Source organism: Galeopterus variegatus, unplaced genomic scaffold (assembly GCF_000696425.1).
Source record: "Galeopterus variegatus unplaced genomic scaffold, G_variegatus-3.0.2 Scaffold1001, whole genome shotgun sequence".
NCBI lineage: Eukaryota > Metazoa > Chordata > Mammalia > Dermoptera > Cynocephalidae > Galeopterus > Galeopterus variegatus.
This window is the reverse complement of record NW_007727112.1, coordinates 33,886-40,662: the sequence shown is the minus strand read 5'-3', so window position 1 is coordinate 40,662 and position 6,777 is coordinate 33,886.

Here is a 6,777-nt window from a genome sequence, read left to right as displayed (position 1 = left end):
GTTTGCCGCCGCCTCCCCACCCCCCATCCCGGGTTCTGGGGCGGGGCGGCACTTTTCCACGCTGCTGCCCGGGTCCTTACCAGCTGGGCGGAGGGGTCTGCAGGGGCTGCAGCGCCTGGTGTTGTACTTTCTGCAGGGGACATGGGGACTCGAGGGCAGTGCGAGTGGAAGGGCGCCCTGAGGCTTGGCCTTTTGGGGGCTCTAAGGGCTGGGGAGAAGTGGGGGACCCCAGGTGGCAACTCCTCCTGTTTTCCTGCCCTGCCATTTGGTGTTGGGTGACATTTTGCCTGTGCAGGGGTTTCTCTGCCATGGAGCTGTGATGCTGTAAGGCAAATGGACTGTGAGGATGAGCTGGAAGAGAGGTGAGAGGGCTGGAGCTTTTCATTTTGTGGCAGTGTTAACCCCATCAACCCTGCTCCCTTGACACACCTGTCCCCTGGGATCATCATCTGTGGGCATGAGTGGGGCTGCCTGAGCGACTAGCCATGCCAGACCCGGTGGGCCAAAGCTGGGCTTGCTCAGGGAAGGCCAGGCCAGGATGTGTGGGCAGTAAAACAGCAAAGCCCACCTGACCCCCCATCAGGGGGACGGCTAAGCAGGCCCCGCCATGATGGTGCACAGTGTTTTTGCCATAGTGTGTGGTATGCTCTTGAGTTTGGGAGCTCTTGTTTTATGGGGTTTTTATTTTGCAGTTTCCTGTCTCTTGGTCACCAGTTTGTTTTTCACAGCTGCTTGTGAGCAAGGCAAAGATAACAGCATCTAAAAATAGCCCTGCGTCTGGAGATGCAGCTTGACCCCACTAGTACAGGGATGGGGTCTCCCTTGCCAGCTGCCTGGGGGTGAGCCAAACTTGGACCCCTAGATAGCCTGAGACCAGGTCCACACGTCCTTCAGAGCTAGTCAGTCCCCACTCTCAGGGCAAGGCGGGGATGCGGGAATGCTGGTCTGTGTGAGAAGGGCAGTGGCTCTGAGGAGCCCCCTCCATTCCAATGTGAGGCCCCCAGCAACTGGACTGCAAGACTGGAGGAGGGGAGCCTGGATATGGTCTCCCCCACCCCCAGTCATGGACATCTGTGGCTTTACATCCCCACTGAGTGACACTCAGCAATATAGATGGGGCTTCCTCCTTTGCATTTCAGGGGCCAGCAGGCCACTCCCCCAAAGGGAGTTTGGCCCAGAATACATAGGGACCAAAAGGTCCTAGTGGCACTTAAATCCTGCCAGCTTCTTAGTGTGCGGATAGTAGCTGGGGTACTACTCTTCCCTTGCCAGATGGAAACCTCTTCCTGGTAAGCAAGAGGTACCCAGCTGACAGGAACGATGTCACATGGACTGAAGACAGGAAGGGACTGAGGACTTTTCAGTGATCACAGCAGATGGCGGGAAGCCCAGATCTTCACCTGTGGGTCCTAGATCCCGTGAGCCTGCTAGGCCTCCCTCATTATTTATTTTCAAAAGCTTTCATTTCTTCCATTTTCCCTTTTTCTTTGGCAACGGTGGCAAAGTCCAGGCCCCCTCTCTCCTTGATTTTTTTTTTTTTTGCAAGAATGCATGAACAATTGCTGAAAAAAATGTAAATGCCTAATTTTTCTACAGTGAAAGAAATAAATCAAAGAGCAAGTGAATGCAGGGTCAAGGATGTGAATCCCCACCACCCGTCCTCTATTCATGATATAACCTACCAGGTGATTTTCTCCTCTTTTTAAAGTGATTTTTGATTTTAAGATTTTACCTTTATTTACTGCAGGTCAAAGCTATAATGACTGGGCATATATTAAGATAGAGATCTCGATTTGGGGGAAGAAAGAGATCAGGAATCAGAAAGCACCTCTGNGCCAGCTCAGAAAGGGCAGCCCAAGCTATTCTTTTCAAGACCCCACCATGGCGTGGACTGCGCCACATCACGCTGGCGGAGAGGTGACATTTTGTGAACTTTTTGATGTTCTTTAGGGTGATAACATTTTAAAAACATTTCACGCAGCTTTTCTAGTTGTCTTTCAGGGAAATGGCTGCCCTGTATTACCCAGTCACCCATTGCCGGCAGCAGAAATACAGGTTGCCACGTCTGCACTGTGTGTTGGCAGAACTACCTGCTCTGTCCATCGTGTCTGGGGTCCAGCTTGTACCCGAGAACAGGTCGATCGCACTTCCAGCACCTGCCCCCATTCGTCCCATTGCTGGGAGAACTCCCACGCCTGTTGGACACTATAATTCTTCCCTACTCAGGTTAACGCAGCTTAGGGAGACCAGGAACTGGAAAGCCAGCCTTAGGAGTGCCGGTCAGGAAAGCGTTTCCTTCTGTGTTCCATCTCCCTCCACGGAGAACAGGGGCCAAGTAAACGAATGGGGAGGATGGACCGGAAATGAAACTGAAGGGGATTGTTGAGTGTCTGTTGGAACTTCAATCACGTTTCATGAACAAACCTTCGACACTGACTTAGTACTAAGTACTTCATGGAAATCTGGAAGGATGAGTGCATCAGTCTCGGTCTCATATGAGGCAAGAACCACTATCATTGGAACAGGGAAAGGTGAATGTGAAGAAGAGTTAGGGCTGAGATAGAGTGTCCAAGACTCACTGAGTGCCAGACAAGTCAGTGTGTGCTGCACTGCTGGAACTTGCTGGAAACCTGCCCTCTAGAACTTGCCAGAAATTTTCCCTCTAGGGTGCAGGGGGAAGCTGTGCTGTGCAACAGCTGCCTAGAGAGCGCACAGGTACCAGGAAACAAACCCCTTTCCTCCTACAACCTCTGTTCGACACTTTCTACTGACAAAAGCTTAAATTATGCCATCAGCGAAGGAAAGGTTTTTAAAAGGCCCATATCCATTTTCACAGAGCTGGCAAACGGGTTAGCAGTTCGGGCACAGAAGCAATAAAATACATCAACAACCAGCACGATGCATCCATTCCAGTCCTCAGTTTCTGCAACCAGAAGCCTTGATCATTTTCCATGTGGATTCGAGGCTGCAGACTTCTTCTTGAACGGGCCTCAGGAGCAGAAAGCTTCGGCTGGGCGGGAGGGGTGAGTGCGCTGCGGCCCCTCTCTTGGGGAGGTAAAAGGTTGGGATGGTGCAGACAGGTCCCTGCTCCCAAGTAAAGGCGCCCAAGGAGGACATGCTGTCGGAAGATGAGGGGGGATTCGCTTCACCAAGAGCAACAAGGCAAGTGAGAAGCAGGTCCTAGAGCTGCGCACCTGACAGCAATCAGTGTGGCCTGACACTATGAGAGGAGGTGACAGCCAAGGTTGCTTCTCTCTGATCCTCCCCCCAGGGGTCTCAGTCCTAGACTCAGTCTGGGAGACAGGCAGGTTCTCAGGCAATTTTACTTCAACCAAGGCGACCTTCTGTGCGTAATACAAAAATGGGGAGTTGTAAGCCTTTTACTCTGTCCCGTTCTCAGCCCCCATCTCTCCCTCAGTCTCTGTCTCTCACACACGCACACACACAGGTATACACACCCACAGGCACACACTCACACAGACGCACACGTGCACACACATGTACATACCACACTCGCCCAGAATACATAGGACCAAAGGATCCAAGTGGCACTTAAATCCTGCCAGCTTCTTAGTGTGCGGATAGTAGCTGGGGTACTACTCTTCCCTTGCAAGATGGAAACCTCTTCCTGGTAAGCAAGAGGTACCCAGCTGACAGGAACGATGTCACGTGGACTGAAGACAGGAAGGGACTGAGGACTTTTCAGTGATCACAGCAGATGGTGGGAAGCCCAGATCTTCACCTGTGGGTCCTAGATCCCGTGAGCCTGCTAGGCCTCCCTCATTATTTATTTTCAAAAGCTTTCATTTCTTCCATGTTCACTTTTTCTTTGGCAACGATGGCAAAGTCCAGGCCCCCTCTCTCCTTGATTTTTTTTTTTTTGCAAGAATGCATGAACAATTGCTGAAAAAAATGTAAATGCCTAATTTTTCTACAGTGAAAGAAATAAATCAAAGAGCAAGGGAATGCAGGGTCAAGGATGTGAATCCCCACCACCCGTCCTCTATTCATGATATAACCTACCAGGTGATTTTCTCCTCTTTTTAAAGTGATTTTTGATTTTAAGATTTTACCTTTATTTACTGCAGGTCAAAGCTATAATGACTGGGCATATATTAAGATAGAGATCTCGATTTGGGGGAAGAAAGAGATCAGGAATCAGAAAGCACCTCTGAGAAATCCATCATTCGTCTAGTCTCCTAGTAGAGACTTGTAAATAGTTACTGGTTTATCTTTAAAATTTCCCCATCTTTGTATTCCCCACAGAAGATGCAGAACTCATGATGATTACATGTTGCCTAAGGTCCCAGTGCAATGGTAGCCAACTTTGGCCAGCTTAGAAGAGTAGATGCGAAGACCATGAGTCGTGATTTACATTTCATAAGAACATCGCCGACTTGGCTCAACCTGTAGCAGATAAGATGTCAATGATCTTTGCCCTTAAATACTCAGAAAGCTGCTTCCTCTTGAAGACCAGAACCTAAATTAGCAATTAACTAGAGACCCATAGCGAGTTTATCGGTCAGGGAAAGCTAAATATGGTAACAAACCCCAAATCTCAGGGGTTTAACACAAACCCAGTTTATTTCTTACTTAAAGTCTACTTGGCTTTTTGGCTTGTGATAAGGATCCTACTCTTCCTCTCTTGTGTCTGTACCATTCCCTAGGGCCTCAGAGTCCCTGCTAGGTCCTCTGTATCCAGCCAGCACCAGGGGAAAGTGAGAACGTGGAAGGTTGCCCTGGAAGTAGCACGCCTCACCCCCTGGAACTCCAGCACATGGTCATGTCTAACTTTAAGGGGGCTAGGAAATGCCATCAGTGTGCAGTGTGTGCCATGGCAATGCACTCTCTGGCATGGAGGAGCCCTTTTTTAGCTCTACTTTGGGAGTTGAGTTTGGCTCTGGACAAGTCATGTAACCAAATACAGATCTCCATCTTAAAAATGGTGCTAGTTCCATCTCCCCTTTCCTGTCTCAAAGGGATTTAGAAAGCTGTAGAAACATAAAAGGCTCCTAAAGGGATCATCCGGTCTAGCCTTTTTAGGCAAAGTCACTATCATTACCCCTATTTTATAGATAACTTGCCCCGCATGACACAGCTGGTTCATGGCACAGCTGGAATCAGAACTTCGATCCCTTCTCTTGGCCCAAAGCTCCTTCCACCATGCTCTGTTTCCTCTGCCCTCTTATGAAACCAGTTATATAGGATAGTTTCTGAAAGCTGACACTCTTTCATAGTGTGTAGTCACTAAAAACAGCTATTCATATGATTTAAAATCTACGTGTGATTTTTTTCCAGTTCTTACCGTACAATCACTTATAGTCGGGCACAGAATAACCAGACATTAACTATGTTCTGTACATATCAGCTCATTTAATCCACTCAATAACCCTGGGAGATAGGGACTATTATTATTCCCATTTAAAAGATGAGGAAACTGAGGCACAGAGAGAGGTTAAGTAACTTGCTCAAGCTGTTACGGCTAACGAGTGACAGACCTGGGATGTGATCCTCGGTGTTATGGCTCCACAATGCAGCCCTGGATTATCTTACTACACTACCTTTCTGCTCTGGTGGACTCCTTGTCCAGCACTTCCTGTGGTGTCCACTGATATACACCCTGATACTCGGGATTTAACATTCTTAGCTCTCTCTTTTAGTGAGTGAGCTTGAAGGTCCATGACGAAGTCATTTGTACATTTGCTGAGGCATGACTTTGAGCCCCGAGCATATGAAATTGATACACAGGACGGAGCTCCTGAGCTAGTGAAGAAGCCCAACCCCCAACCTCCAGCTCTGACAGCCCAGTGAGGCTGTTTCTTTTTCCTTTCAGAATTTTGGTCTACTCATTGTGTAGGCAGTAACTCTTGTGAAGTAGTAAAAATGTTTGTTTCTTTGTGAAAAGTGGTCATCAATTGAAGGACTCTTTGGTACAAGGCTAAGAGGCAGGTGACCTGGTGGGGTTGGGCGAGGTGAGCATATTTACTTGAGGTAATTGCTATTTGGGGATGATTTGCCTATATATTGCTGTATGAGGAAACTGTCCCAGAACTTGCTGGTTTGAAAAACAACAGTCAGTCTATTGGTTCAGAATTCTGCAATCTGGGATGAGCTCAACTGGGCAGATGGTATGTCACCTAGGGTCTAGTCTCAGCTGGGACACTGGGCTGGCCGTGGTTCTGTCTCTTCCGTGTAGCAACCTCTCTATGTGGTCTCTCCAGGAGGGTAAATGGACTTCTTACCTGGCAGCTCAGTGTCCCCAAGAGTGCAAAGGCAGAAGCTTCTAGGCCTGTGGCTTGTTTTACCAATAGTATGAGGCAAGTCACAGGCCCAGCCCAGCCTCCAGGGGAGGGAATTAACCAAGGGCATGAATACCAGGAGGCATGGAAACAGACTACCACAATGGTGAAGTCTGAAGCTTCTATATTTACAAATTTGAGGATTCCCAGAGGCCTGGGAGGAGTTGACTGTACATTAAAATGTAGGTTAAATAAAATCCATTCCTTTTACTCCAGCGGAGCAAGACTATTATATGCTTGGTTCTTTCTGCGGCACTCCTGCCGAGGGTTCGGATCCCATGTGGAGACCGGTTCCCGCTCACTGGCTGAGCGTGGTGCGGGCGCAACACCGAGGGTTGCGATCCCGTTGTTGGTCCCCGGTATGGGCGCGACACTGAGGGTTGCGATCCCATTACTGGTCAGTAAAAAAGACAAAAAAAGGGGAAAAAAAATGTAGGTTAAATAAAATCCATTCCTTTTACTCCAGCGGAGCAAGACT